The sequence below is a fragment of the Anas platyrhynchos genome, chromosome 3 (assembly GCF_047663525.1).
Source record: "Anas platyrhynchos isolate ZD024472 breed Pekin duck chromosome 3, IASCAAS_PekinDuck_T2T, whole genome shotgun sequence".
Classification (NCBI taxonomy): Eukaryota; Metazoa; Chordata; class Aves; order Anseriformes; family Anatidae; genus Anas; species Anas platyrhynchos.
Window position 1 is genome coordinate 200100 of NC_092589.1, and position 14589 is coordinate 214688.

The 14589-nt window shown below is 41.2% G+C and overlaps 1 long non-coding RNA gene across 1 annotated transcript; it reads left to right on the forward strand.

The window, feature by feature from the left end:
* Positions 1-2792: 2792 nt before the first annotated feature.
* On the forward strand, positions 2793-11257 carry LOC113840805 (uncharacterized). The gene is made up of 2 exons (XR_005264733.2): positions 2793-5624; positions 5869-11257. It is a non-coding gene; the product is annotated as an uncharacterized lncRNA (long non-coding RNA).
* Positions 11258-14589: the final 3332 nt, after the last annotated feature.

A 14589-nucleotide genomic window follows, 5' to 3' on the forward strand; every position in this document is an offset into this window, starting at 1 on the left:
CTCTAGCTGCCTCTCTGCCAGGTCCATGCGCTGCAGCAGGTTCTCAATGAAGTGCTGGAGCCTGGCTTTTCCCTGCAATTCTTTTTCTGTCTCCTCCTCGAACTTGCTGAGGCGCTGCTTTAAGGCCGCGATCATCTCCACTGCCATGTCCACCTGCCTGCTGAGCACCTGCTCCCTCCGCTGCACCTCCTGCTGCTTCTGCGAGAGCTGCACAAAGGCCTCCCGCACCTCCAGCAGCTCCGCCGTCTTCTGGGCCAGCTCCCCGGTCAGCCTGTCAAGCCGCTTCTCCTTCGTCTTGTCCATGGCCTCCACCATCCTGCTGAACTTCACCCTGACACGTGCACCGCAGTCGAACCGTCCGCGCTCCCCGTGGCGCGGGCGGCAGAACGGCAGCACCGGGCCGCCCACGGGCAGCGGCTCCGGCCACGGGAAGCCGCCCCGCTCCGCGCCGTCCTGCTGCATCCTCCGCCTCCGCCTCGGCAGGGCGGGCTTGGGAAACTTCGGGCACAGGGACCGAGACCGGCCCTGTGGCCGCCCACGGCCGTGCTGCCCCAGCCGGTGCCGGGGTCGGGGCCGGGAGTGGAGCGGCCACGGGAGGCGTTTGCGACTCTTGCCGCTGTTCCGGCCGTTTCCCAGCATGTTGCGTCGACATGCCGCTTCCTTGTGATTGTTCGACTGACAATTTGAGCACCATACTGCCCCAGCTTTGCAGTGTCGTCTCACGTGTCCAAAAGCACCACAACGATAACATCGGCAGCGGTGTGGTAATTGGTTACTAGGGGGTGGTACTGGACCACCGGCGGTTTGCAAAGGAGCAAGAGCTGCAAGGACCTGACTCTGTGTAGACTGAACATGCTCTTTCACAGCCTGTGCCTGTTCTCGCATGCTGTCACCTAATTGTTTTACTGCCTCTACTAACATAGCCTGTGGGCCTACTGGTACCTGAGCCATTCTTTCCAACCCTTCCTCGATTGTCCAAGTTCCCGGTAACGTAGCTAATATACTACGAGTTGAAGGGTTGCAGTTTTGAATTGCACACTGCTTTAGAATAGTGCCCTTTAGATAATCAGGTACCCCAGCCGCTTGTATTGCGTTTGCTACTCGATCAATAAACAACCCAAATGGTTCCTCCCTTCCTTGCTTGATGCCCATATAGGATGGTATCCCCCCTGGCTCTCTAATTTGGTCCAAGGCTCTTCGAGCCAATCTCATTGATTCTTTAGCTTTGTCTGGACCCAGCAACGCTTGTGTCTCTAATCTATAATATGGTCCAAGTCCCATCAATTCCTCCAACGTGACACCATACAACGGATCTCCAGGTGCCCTTATCACAGCTACTGCCTCTTGACAAACACTTTGCCAATGCGCATTAAAAAGAAGCTGTTGATGTTGTGTTAGGATCAGCTTCATTATACCACGTATGTCCCCGGGGAGCAATATATTTGTTCCCCAAATATAATCTAACATTTGCCGAGTAGGTTCCCCCTTTAAACCAGAATCATTTACGGTAGATCGCAATTGAGTTAATAGTTTCCAATCTAAATTTGTCATATTAACGGTCACATTACCCTGTGCATCTGTTGGCGAGTATACTACCGGAAAAGCTTGTGTTAACTGTGCTGCCGTTTCATAATTCCCTTCACGCAGTGCCTCATTTGCTATTTGCCTCCATCGCTCAACAGGGGGCGTAACAGCAAAGGCCTTCGATGGCTGCAGACCTTCTCTTCCCTGCGCCCCCGTTGTGAAGGGATTTATATTTGATAGAAATGAGTTAGCACTGGTCCTTTCACTTGCTCCTTTCTCACTTTCTATTGGAGCAGTTGGAGCTGTTGGTAGTGAAAGCTCCTCCTCTGCTACAGAGGACATTGTCACAGGCATCCCCGAAATTCCCGAGGCCCCCTGTGTAATAGTAGAAGTTCTAACGGAAGGTGGCAACGGGCAATCTGTTCCTTCCATATTTATTTGCTGTGGATTAACATTATTAACCCTGCTTGGTGGTCCTAACCACTCTGTTGCAGCAGCGGCAACTCTTTGTTCATCTTTATGTGTGGCTAATGCATTAGCCACTACTCTCCATGGCCTCATCAAATCTCCCAGTAAACTTAACATCGTTCCTAACATCATCAAACAATTTATTTCCAAATTTACGTCACTCTGTTTGTTCAAAAACTGTATCAGGACTTGTAAAACAACCCTTAGCTATCCCATATACTAATAACCCTGGCAAATCTTTTTCTACAATCTGTATCTAAAATGCTCCGCTTTTCTAAAAAGCATTTGAGCAAATAATACGCCGCTTATCTTTTCATACCTTTATATACGTCGGTTGCAGCCTTTGCAAAGACCTCGGCGGCGCTTTTCCGGCGGGACCCTAAATAGGCTCATCCCGGGTGCGGGGACTCCCTTTCACCTTCGCGCGCACCTTCCCGGCGCGGGTGCGGGGATTCTTGTCCCTTCCACCTCCTGGGCTGCGTTGCAGGACCGGCTTCTCCTTTATTCCGTCCAACCGTGGCCGTGGATCACTGCCAGCAGTGTCCAAATCCTGTTCAGACTGGTCCCTGTTCGGGCGCCAATTTGTTGCCGACGGAAGGAAGACCCAGCACATCAATATGAGTGAACAGTGAACTTCAACCTTAATGGATAGCTCAGTCGTCTTTTATCTAGTTCGAACATAATCAACTCATACATATTGCAGAAACTAAGCTCAGGATTGGTTAACACATCCCGGGCTTTTCAGTCTGGTCCTCCTTCTTTTGGCTACTTGTCCCACCTTAGGGACTTTCCCGATGGCCCAAGGGCATCGTGTCCTTGAGCCTGATTGGCTCTCAGCCAGCGGTGTACGTGCCAAGGCTCATGTGAGTTGAGTACGGTGCTTCACCAGCCCATTGTCTCCCAACTGCTCAACATTCACATGTCCTGCCTCACTTAACGATTCCTCCACATGTATCCTGTTCTGTCATTTAAAGAGTGACAAATATGAATTACTTATGATGTAGATATGATTGACCTGTATTTTCTAGATACATAGTTGTGGTCTGATCAGCTAATCTGAATATCAGCATCAAGTAGATTCACAGCTCAATGGCCGTTTTCTCCTAAGATGACCAGCTTCATTTTCTCTTCTTTTGAGAGAAATGGAGTTGAGTAACTTTGTGTGACGAGAATGCTCTTTTCTGTAACCTTTTTGTCTCCTGTAAACTTAAGAGTAGAGCATGGTTCTTTCATCTCTGAAAAGTGAAATGACATATTCCTTTTAAATCATTATTTTGGGGAATGGTCTCTGCCATGCTATTGTTGCATGTTGACATACCTGAGTATATATGGAGCACCTATACAATTTTGGACTGGAGAAATTCTGGAGTTAAGTGGTAAAGAGAGCCTGTGGAAACTTCTGCAGAGTCTCATGTTCTTTTGTAATAGTACTTAATAAGGAACAGATTTGTAGGTTATCTAAGCAGATAACTCAAGAACTTGTTTCAAACTCTAAAGATTCCTTTTGAACAGTAATTTCAAGAAGTATGTATTATCTCACTACACCTCTGTCATAATATGTCAGCATATCTAGATGTCTGTTTTCTATGAAATTTGTAATCAGAGATGGATATCATCACTTTCAATACTCTGCTAACTGACCAAACTCTGCATGGAAAAACTGCAGTTGGACAAACATAGATATACCCAGGATCTAGCTTTAATGTTAGGTAAATGATTTGATCTTTAGAATGGTGTCCCAGGGATGTACATGTTGCTTTTAGCTACAGGCAACAACAGAAGGCATAAGTGTTGCTTAGTTCCGTCTCCCCCCAGCGTATCCTCTGTGTCTTGCTGTAAGAACAGGTGAACTTGATGTTTGTGGACGGTACCAGCTGAAATGCTGGGTTCACCTCCCTGTGGAGAAAACTGCTTGCTGAATCTCCAGTGCATTGCAAACAAAATTAAACTCCTTGTAAAAGAAGAGATAAGGCTGCTTACCCCAAACTGGAGCTTGCGTATGTGTATTATCTACTTCATTTTTAAATTGTGTTTGTCAGGCTCTGGGGATGGCATCTGAAATAGTTTTTAAGCACTAAATTATTCTATTCTATTCTATTGTGTCTTTTTCCGCCCAGAACATGAAGACCAGCTTCTTTTAGAGCCACCTTTTTTTTCCACAAAATCTCTCAAGAGCGAATGTATTAGCCTAAAATGTGTTTGGTAGATTGTTGTTGTTGTTTTTTTTTTTTTTTTTTTTATGTAATTCTTCTTTATTTACCTAAGGTAATACAGTGTAGTCAGTTACAATATAAATAAATTATACTGTATCTTTTTGATTTCTCCCTCATTCCCCCAATTCCAGCCCTGTCTTATGCTTTTTGAGCCAAAAAAAAAAAAACACTTCTGTGGTTTAATGATATGAATTATTGTTTGTTTGATCAAACAATGTTTTCATTCTACCTTCTGTGCTACTTTCCCAGGAAACTGATAATTAAAAGAAGCCAGCTCAGTAGAATTTCAGACATGGCAACGGAATCTGCTCTAATCAGTTCAGTCCCTACCACTGCATCTCGTTTTGCCTTACTACAACTGGAAAGTGATACTGATTCAGAGCCTGGAAAAGGCAGAAGTGGCCGACGTGCTGGTAAATCTCTAGCTTCAGAGTGTAGATCTACAAATGTGAAGAAAAGAGAGAAAAGAAGAAAAAGGAGAGAACAGCAGCAGAGTGAGGCCAATGATGTAAAGGGATTATATTTTCAACAGTGAGTAAGGTTGTTGTCTCATCAAGAGTTTTTGCTGTCCCTGAAAAGTCATTGGTTTTGGTTTTCCCTGTGAAAGAAGAACTACTTAATCACAGATTACATCTTTACATTGTCCTGTCTTCTGTTTCTGAAAAGTACTTACACGCTTTAGGGAACTGAAGCTGGAAATACACCCTTTTGTTTCAGTCATTTCACAGCTTAGCTTTCTAAATGTCTCTTTGTTTATCAAGTCTTTAGGGTGGAGTAAGCTCTGTGCACTTACAAATTGCTAAAGCAGTGTTCCATGTCATGAATGGGACCGACTCGGTCTTCTCTGTTGTTTTTCATATACAAATCGGACAGAATCCGTTCGCGTTTTGCTCCTTGAGCTCTGTCGGCATTGTGTCTACAGATGTGTCTGTGTGTGGACGTGTGCCTGGGCACTCCCGGCGGCTGCTGGGCCAGCAGCTGCGAGCAGTTGTGAGCGTGGCTCGCCTACTTGGAGACCGCTTGTGTTTGAGGGAAAACTCAGCCTTTACCGCTGAGCTCCACCGGAGCCGTGAGGAGACGCTCTCCTCCATGACGAGCGCGGCGATGGAAGCCGCATTTCGCACCCCTGCTTTGACCACAAGCAGACGGCCCCCTCCACCCTCCCCAGGACTCGAGGGCGAGCTGTGCGCGTCCCTGGGGGCCGGGGGCTGCCCCCCGGTGTCCCCTCACACCCACCCCTCAACCCCCGCTCCGCCCGCGCCCTCCTGCCGCGGGGGGCCGCTGTGCGCGGCGGGGCGGCGCCGCCGAAGGTTGCGGCCGTTGCCTAGCGAGGCGCTGTCACCAGCAGCGCGGGCGGCCCAGGCGCGGCCCGCCGGCCCCTCAGCCCGCCCGGAGGCTGCCTCCCGCCGCCCGGAGCAGGTTTGGAGCGGGGAGCGACGGGGCCGGGGTCGGGGCCGGGGCTGGGGCTGGGGGGAGCCGCCCCACAGCGCCGCTGAGCCGGCATTTTGCTTGGTGTTTGTTTGAGGAAGTAGGAAATGGGATCTCTCCCCTCCTCCGCCCCTCCCCTCCCGCGACTGGTTTGGGTGTCATTTTGGGAGGGGGGGGGAGTCAGTAAGTTTTCAGTATGTGCTCGTGATTGCCGTGCCCTTTCTGAAATGAGCAGGATTTCAGGCTCTTGCAAAGCCTCCTTGACTGAGAATCAGCAAGAGAAGAGCAGAAGATGTGTTTGGGATCCGGCAGCATTTGATACCCATCGAGGCTTTGGAGTGTTTCTGGTAGACATTTGTAAAGAAATCCTATTCGATGCTTCTTCTTGTGCTTCAGAATTAATCCGTGGGGGGCAGTATAAGGAGCCATGGTTGCTGAAATATATAACTAATAAAAAATAGTTCCATATGGGCATAAAGAGACGGATTAAAATCAGAGGAATGCTTGGTGTGTAGTAATCACAACTATTTAAAATCATACCCCCCATGTAAGCAACACGACAGCTTTCTGTGCTTCTGAAATTCTAAATACTTGGCCCTTGTAAGCAGAAGATGGCTTTCAAGCACGTGTGTGTCTATAGGTATTAATTCCGGATAAAAAGGTTTTTTTGAATAATTTCTGTTGCCTATGCATCGGTACTGTAGCAGTGAGAAAATAAGGTTCATTGTAAGTCTATGCTTTATCAAGAGTTCATTAACAAGATCTTACAATATTGTTGCTTCATCCGGCAGTATAACGTCCAAACAGAAAGTCTGACCACTTTCAGACCAAAGGTTAAGTCTGCTAGCTTAGAAGGTAATAGAAGCAAAATTAGTTTCTGCACTGGTTTAACAGTTGTTAACATATCTGCTTTTTTATCACAGTTCCTTTCCAGGGTGTAATGTTGCTTATGTGCATCACTCTTCATGCTGATAAATATTTTAAATTACAAACAAACTTTGATTATCATACTTATCCACTTATCCAAAGCATAGAGAAGCATAACTAGAAACATGGGAAAATGATATGCATAAAAGCAACAGACAAATGCAGCAAGCATAATTTAGGTGATTTAAAATGTAAGGATTTGGACCTAAGAAATATTCTGCCAAAAGTCTGTAAAAGTTGGTTTTATTATTTACTGAACTATAAAATACAAAGTTTAGAAATGTAAATTTTGCACAGTGCAGATGACACACGATGTGAAAGTAAGCAAGTCACTATCACATTCCTTCAGAGACTGATGACGTCTAGTTGCATGATAAATGTGCCTTAGGGAGGCTGTGGTAAGCTCTCATAGGACTAACATGAAGATCAGTGTTTGCCTTGTGGCAAGCAGGTGTTGGAATAATTCGTTAAGTTTTCCTTTAAGAGCACTGTGTAAAAACAATAAGGCTATGCAAAGGAATAGTAAATGTTGTGAAATAAAAGGAAGCTGATTATGCTAGGTGAAAGGCCACAATCTCCTTTAAGCACCTGCAAGAACAACTGCAAAAATGCTGATGTTTATAAAGTAGCCTGCTGGGACTATAATGAAGATGTCAAAACCTCAGGCGGGCAGCCTTTCTTTAGTCCCCTTAAACCATCTGTGGATAATGTGTGGAGGGGGGGATGATCTCACAAACCATGTAATCACAAATTTCGTGTCTTTTAGTCTCTTAAAACAAATATAAAAACAAAGATCAAAGCCACCATCTAGACTGTGCTGATTGACTTTTTGAAGAACAGCCCAAAGCTAGCATAAGCAAGCATTCAGAGTTCTAAACAATCAGTATCAAAAAAGACTAAACAAGAACATGTTTATCTACCAAATATCTTCTTGTATCCTTTTTCTGTTTAAATCTTCAGCCAGCTGGACATTCAATTTATTGAAAGCATGCCTTCATTTACTAAGAACATGAGTATATTCTTATGGATATGAAAATATATATTTATAGACAAAGTAGAGAGAAAATACATATTAAGCTGTACATAAAATGAGGCAAATGGCTGAGAAAATATGTACTCAGGCAATGCATCAGCTGGTTATCTTTATTTTTTCTTTTTTTTCTTTCTTTTTTTTTTTTTTAAATGGGAAGTTTTTATTACAACTTATTACATAGCTTGTAAAGTAATGTAAAATCTCTGATGTAAAGTCTTATATTTCATATTGAAATGCAAAGAACCTGGAATTAAAACTACCACTTAAAGATGATATTTTTATGGAAACTTGAATCCTATCACTGTTTTTGATTCGAAGTGTTCTGAATCATTATTTCTCATAATTACATGCAAATTAACATCTCATATGAACACATGGATTTCTATTTTATTTCATTAAGAGACAGAAAATAGCAATCACAAACAAAAAGTAACTGAACTCTTTCCAAAGTCTGAAAGTCTACAGACAAAATTTGCTTTGGTCTTTCAATAACCCAAGCACTTGCCCAAATTTTTAATCTTTCTGGATCCTGCTTCTCTGCAAGTCTTCCAATGTTTTTGCTAGACATAGCCTGATTTCATATGGCAATAAATATTTAAAACAAGAACAGACCCAAAAGCACAGATTTCCTGCAACAGACACCGAGATTTAACTCTGAGTTTTTCACTAATCCAGGAGCTCCAATCGTCAAAAATAATTTACAGCCTTTTTTGTCTTGGTCCCTCATTAGCTATGCTAAATGTCCTTGGCATCAAGAAATGAAGTAGCCATTTGCTCACTGTAGTATCCTTTGAATGGCTGTAAACCAGTAACATCAGGAAAGGTACTGCTTTGCCTCATTAGATTTATTGAACTAGCAGGGAACCATTCTGTTGCATGACTGAAGTCACTATTTGACTAAGTAAACATTTAATGTATTTTAACTAATGTTTCATGCCTACTCACAGCTTACAACTATTGCAACTATATATTTCAGCCATTTTCCTTTTTTTTCCATAACTGCCTCTGATTTTCTTCAGTCTAAACAAGACAAACTATAAAAAGGTCTTGCTCTGCCAAACTGCCAACCTGCATTGGTAATTTACATATTAATAATTACATACATAAAAGAGTAAAGCATTACTTAGCACAATTCATTAACAAAAAGCAGTTTGCATGTTGCCAGAGTTGAACATCACACAAGAATTGCAAGACCTGTCGCCTTTACATTAATATGCAATGCAGGACTTCAGCAGGTGCTCTACCTCCTGAAATCATTTTCATGAACAATTCGTCATGAAAAGTATTCTGATGGAAATATAATTTGCAATAGAGACCAGTGAAAAAATCAGATGTTGTCTCTGGCAACTGTACCAAAATTTCCAGTCACTTGTATGGGTCAAAAAAAAAATTAAATCCAGTTCCATACCCTCACGTCAAATAAAAAGATAAACTTATTAAGTACTGTCCATAAGGATATGAGTGTTTTTATCTGCTTTTCATGAAAAACAAAGAAAGAAAAACACACGCACCCTATCCCAAAGTATCACCTCTCCTAAGGCTTGAAATTTGCTTTTAATTGAAGTTTTAACACATCTGTGCTCCATTCCTACCTCATCTCTGTGTGCCAATGGTGTCCATACAGAAATACATACTTCATAAGAGAAAAAGAAAGATGATGACAGTTCCCTTGATCAATTTTTAGCAGGCTCCTCTAGGCAGCTGTAGCTTTAATCCCAGAGTCAGAAATTAAGACTAAATCTGTGAAGAAGTGCATTAAACAAATTTCACCCACTATGAGGGTGGTGAGGCAGTGGTACAGGCTGCCCAGAGGAGCTGTGGGTGCCCCATCCCTGGAAGTGCCCAAGGCCAGGCTGGATGGGACTTTGAGCAACCTGGTCTGGTGGGAGGTATCCCTGCCCATGGCAGAAGGGGTGGAACCAGGTGGTTTTAAGGGCCCTTCCAATGCAAACCATTCTGTGATTCTATGAATTGTTGGAACTGTACTGTAGCATTCCAGCCAAGCTTTGTGTACTGGGTACACATGGTAAGGGTTTGGCTGCAGGGGTGAGCAGAGCCCAGCAGCTGCCTCATGTCAGAGCAGAGCTAGCTCCGGCCGGCTCCAAAAGGTTCTGGCTGCTGGCCAGAGCTGAGCCAGAAAGTTTAAATCACGAATTTAAACTTTCCACTTACCACAGCAAACTTCTATGTATGTCACCTCTTGGTTGCTTAGATCTCTTCCTGATGCACAGTAGCGCAAGGCTCAATTTTAAAAAGTCCCTTATTAGGAAACCAGGATGAATGTGACAAGGAGGGAACAGTTTATCACTTCATTCTTTCTCTAACTATCTCCCATTCTTCACTTCTAGGGCAGGACGCTCAATTCACTATAAGCAGTAAAAAAAAAAAAAAAAAAAAAAGGCAACAGGCTGTAGCCACCAGGAAAAAAACAGCTATGATGGAAAGCCTTCAAGGTAAATCATTAGCTCCTAGACCTTTTTAAGTCCAGTCAACTGATCTCGTCATAAAATGAAGATGAAAGACATGGTCAATACAAATTCAGAAAATGGTAGAACAATCTGTTTCTTCAGACACAGAACATCTGCATCCAGCTAGTTTGCAAGTAATCCGATGTGCACAGGAGGATCAGGTGGAGCAGTCAGTTTACTGCAATACCACTTTTCTCAACTTATAACTTTGTAAGTGCCTTGTTTTATCTCTGCTTGTCAAGCCTTTTGTACCAGGTATGTTTTTGTACCGTGCCTTCTGCCTATTCAGGAGAAAGCAGAATGATAAGGACAATATGCTTGCTTGCCTACTGCATGCTACAGTAGACAAATCATGGAAACCTTAAACATGGAAGTTAAAATTTTCATGAACGTCTTAAAAACAATAATAGGAAACTTCTTTAATAGTTGCTATGATCAATCTAAGCACAACTTTTAATTTCCAGACCACTTGTTTTCAATTTTTCATTTCTAGACTATGTCTTTCTAACTGTGGGATGGGAAGTGGACAATAAAATTAAAAAGAATCATGGATGGATTGAAGATAAATTAATACTGATGAAGATATATTTGTATTAACAGGCTATGAGCTGTGTCTATTTTCAGATTAAAGTTTGCTATAAAAATACGAAGCCAGCATAAGTTTAAAGCCTTCAAATATATTTTGGGTATTTGCATAATTACACTTGCAAATTAAAATTCCACTATTAAATACATATATATACAAGCACACCTTTTTATTACTTTTTTTTTTTTTTAATGGATTGGCACTGGACATTTTCTGTAACAAATCTTTAAATGACGTTTAGATGTAGAGCTTAGTGATATGGTTTAGTGGAGGACTTGTTAGTGTTAGGTCAGAGGTTGGAATAGGTGATACTGGAGTCCTCTTCCAACCTAGATGATTCTGTGATTTTGTAAAATATGAATGACCGTGATTTTACCACACTTATTACAAACAATTAAATATCATGCCAAGTTTATTACATCAAGGCACATATCTTTGTTGAAGAAGATAACCACAATGCAATTTTAACATTTAAATGATAGTACCCAGCACCTCAATTAACCTAGTGCTCATGGCACTGAAAGGAAAAAAAAAAGACAAAGAACTCCATATGCATCTGCACATTTCTTAGCAAACAGCAAATTAATTCTGAGTGAGCAGTTTTGAAGTTAGATACATCATGCATTTGTGTCTCTTGGTAAGAAGTCAGTTTCTCTCGTATGCACGGTTGAGCTACAAAATAAGGAATTACCAAGCACCTGACCTGTTGTATGTCCACACAGATATGGAAATCAAGCTGAATTGTTTGCAGTTTCTATCTTTTCTAGAAACCCTAACAGAACGCAATGAGGATAACACAGGTTTAATTCCTATTTTCCAGACAAATGGCAGTCCTCCCTCTAACATAGTCTATACTTACGGGTTTAGCTTTAGACAAGTGTACTTCAGAGAACTGAAAGGATTGGCCATCTTAATGGTAACAAAGGAATTTCTCAGAATTACTGACCACAGAGATTCATAGGAGCAAAGAGTAAGAAAAGATTTTGTAAAGGTTTGTGTACTCTAGGAGACCACAATCTCTTTGTCCCCTCCCCCCCCCACCGCTATAGCCAGAATTGCAAATGGCTCTGTAAATGTTATGGAGAGCTTTTCTGAAATCAATTCTAATAGCTTTGAATATAACTATAATCAGATTTTGTTTAAAGCTCTTGATATGTTCTTTGCACAGGATGGCTATCGGGCACATATAATTGAACATTATATAATAAAGAAAAAATACATTGGCTTTTTGTTCTAGGCACTAGTTTCCATGGACTACTTCTCATTGTATATTACCATTTTCATAAAAGCAGCTCCAAACAGTTGCAAAGACTTATATATGTAGTCATTTTTTTGCAACGCCCACAAGCTTTAACATTTCAGTTGTTCAGAATCTTACTGGCCTATGCCCCTTTCCCCAACAAAGGAAATAAGGGCACAAAAATAATTTCTCTTCTTGTTTTCTAATGTCTTAGAACAACACATATTCTACCTACACCTGAAGAGGCAACAAGTCACCAAATTTCAGGAAGCATAAAGCATTTAAGCAGGGAAGTCATGCATACACTATTTGGCATGTGTGAAAACCATTCAATTTCAAACATTCTTATCTGTATGGAGAATTTAGGCACTTCAGCAATTCCATGCAAATGGTCCAATACTGCTTTCACCATGTTCTCTCTTAAATAATGTTAACCTCATTCATCTCCAGAATCACAAAATTGGTGCAGTTTACTAAAATTTTGAATGAATTCTCCACCTATTTCCAACACTTGCTTGGAAACAGAGCTGAGAGTGACACCTTACCAAATATGTTTCATTTAGAAAAGATTAGAAGACAAAACGTAAGTTTACTGCAAGGAAGTACATAAATTTTAAATTAGTTAGAAATATTAGTACACACAAAAAGCAATATACTATTTTGAATAAATTCCTGGTGCATTACTAAGTAACTTTAGGTAAAATAATGTTTATCTAAGAGAAACACGGAATTGCTTTACAGGCAAGGAGTAACCTAAAGAGGGGAGGCTTAGTTTAGATATAAAGAAGAAATTATTTGCTCTGAGGGTGGAGAGGTACAGCAACAGGTTGCCCAGAGAAGCTGTGGATGCACTTACCCACAGAGAAGATGTGGAACACTTCCCCACCCCTGGAAGTATTCAAGGCCAGGCTGGATGGGTCCTTGGGCAACCTGGTCCTTGGGCACCAGGGAGGTGTCCCTGCCCTTGTCAGGGGGCTTGGAACTCAATTATCTTTAAGGTACCTTCCAAACCAAACCATTCTATGATTCTGGGATTCTCACATCCTCTTTCCTTACTACCCTTTTGGAAGTCAGTACTCTTCAGACAGCTGCAGGCCCTCTTTCAACTTACATTTCTGGGAACAAAAACAAATTTTCATGTTGAATTTATGTCTCACTTTTGAGTATTTGGGCTCCTCAGTGTTGTATTTGTAAATATTTCATTTCTCTGAGTTTGCCCTTTAAAAACCAAGGGCATTAAAGATCTCTTCCTGTTTACCCATTTAAGTTAAAGCAAATCAATGAAGAATCATAGGATCTAAAGTTCTTTTGTTTTTTCCTAAATTTTTTCTTAATCCTCAATATCAGATTTGTCATGGCAAAGAAATCAATGAAGATACTGGTTGAATGTCAGTACCTAGGCTCTTGGATTATTACTACCATTTTTTTCCCCATAATCCATATTTAGAAAGCTAAAATGTCATATATGACTAGAGTGAACACTCCTATCTACTTTTTTCCCTTTAATACTGTTAGAGAGATCTACAGTTTCCAAAAACTACCTCATCAGAAATTCCTTAGTATCTCTTCCAGACTTCACTGACTCAAGAAACAATGTTATTGACCACACATCTTAGCTTCCTTTCTATTTTCTCTGAACATCATCTTAATTTTTGTAATTACTTTCGTTAGTTAACCTATAGAGCTGGGGTTCAAGCAGATCAAGTTCCTATGTCTAGACATATGTTCCTATGTCTATGAGACTTCCCCCATTCCACACGAACACCTCTATAGTGGCATGCTGACCACAACTAATTAATAATCAAATCCATTCTTCAATGGAGTTACATATCTGGTTATCCCTATTATCAGTATTTATATCTTCCTTTTTCCCTTGCCACTTCTCCTATTACTCTTTTGCTATTTTTACTACATTTGCCATTTTCTTTTTTTAATTCTTCTTAAGTACTAAGTTAGTTTAAAAGAATTCATTACTTCTTCCGAAGTCTCATTTTTGACACTTTCTTTTACTATTTTTCCACTCTCAATTTGAAGATTACACTATTGCAGTGGAATCTATCCATCATGAAGAGCTTGATTTCGTTGAATGTTACCTTGTAGTCAGGTATTCTAAATGAATCTTGAAGTGATTTTTGTTTCTTTTTTAACTTTTATTTATTTATTTATTTATTAAGGGGATTAAAATAATTTCACCCATATAGCCCCAGCACCTTTCCTAATCTTGGGCAATTACTCGTTAGAGCAAATAATTGTCATTTGTTCCAAGTACCAGTCTTTGCTAGTAGTGACATTGTTACCAGCTTACCATCCCCCTCCATACTAGACACCCAAAATTTTCTTTTTAAGTGAAAGAATGTCCTTCTAGAGAATGGAAGTTTTTACCCTGACATCTTTTAAGGCACTGATCCTTTATTTCCGTCTTACTATTCTAATCTTACTAATTACTATTTAACCCCCAAACTACTCTTTCCCATTATGTTTTTGTTTGTTTGTTTGTTTTTAACATAATTTGCAAATTGCTTTCAGCAAGACATTAAAGATAATGTTATTTCATTAATTTAAAATTAGTCAAGGTGATTCTCATGATATTTTCTGTTGTTCTTATGCACAAATTGCAAAACACAACTTTTGTTAGCCTCACACTGAATTACTTAATTACAGGATGAAATCATATTCAGTAATAACAACTAAAGCACTTAGCC